This window comes from Myotis myotis, unplaced genomic scaffold (genome assembly GCF_014108235.1).
Source record: "Myotis myotis isolate mMyoMyo1 unplaced genomic scaffold, mMyoMyo1.p scaffold_m19_p_14, whole genome shotgun sequence".
NCBI lineage: Eukaryota > Metazoa > Chordata > Mammalia > Chiroptera > Vespertilionidae > Myotis > Myotis myotis.
Window position 1 is genome coordinate 36674037 of NW_023416318.1, and position 1074 is coordinate 36675110.

A 1074-nucleotide genomic window follows, 5' to 3' on the forward strand; every position below is an offset into this window, starting at 1 on the left:
GAAGGGAGGAAGGAAGAAGGGAGGGAAGAAGGGAGAGTAAGGAACGGAATGGAAATAATGTAAGTGTTCTAGCCCATGCTAATTGTCTAGATCCCTGAACAGGTCTGGCCTGAGAGCCCCTTACCCAGGTAGCACCAGACCTTCATAGGCCCAACTCCATTCTCAGTAGCCTGAACATTACAGAACCTCTTCAGATTTGAGAATCATTCCTGGGATCCTAAAGTAAATCATTCTTCGGTCACCAAAAAGAGCTGAGTGGGACAGGGGCTGTTTTTCTGCCTCCCTGTCCTCCATACAAAGGAAGGGGGAATTAGAGCAGGGATGCAGCTACCCCCATGTCTCCCATGCATTTTCTCATTAAAATGTTGGCACTCCCCCCCCCTTTTAATGGCCCAGACTCTACAATATCCCATTAAAATGTGTGACCATTCATTTGGTTAAGCCTCAGTTGAATTGTGCCTTATGTGATAAACACAGGGGACATTGAGATGACCAGGATACTCTAGGAATCCAGTCTCATGCATAAGAAAGGCACATGTCATCTTTCTTAAGGTGACGCTGAGCTCCCTAAAGGAGTCATCTCAGGCTCCTTCACCTGACCATTGGCTGGCCTCAGTGGGGTTCGGGAGGAATACGAGTTGACTGATTGGCCCCTTCTGCTGCATTAGGGCTCCCAGAGAGAAGCTCAGCATGACTTTAAGAAGCCCTAGCAAGTTTAGCTCAGTGGATAGAGCATCAGTCTGTGGACAGAAGGGTCACCAATTCAGGTTCAGTTCCTGTCAAGGGCATGTACCTCGGCTGCAGGCTCAATCCCTGGCCCTGGTTGGGATGTGTACAGGAGGCAACCAATCAATGTGTCTCTCTCACAATGATGTTTCTCTCTGTGTGTCTCTTCTCCTTGCTTCAACTCTCTAAAAATCAGTGAAAAAATATCCTCAGGTAAGGATTAACAAAAATAAAAATAAATAAATAAATAAATAGAAGAAGCCAGGGAGACTTGTGGGCACATGGAACTGTGACCACTTGGTTGTGGGGAGAGAGTCAGATGCAACATTTTTCTCTTTTAATGATAAA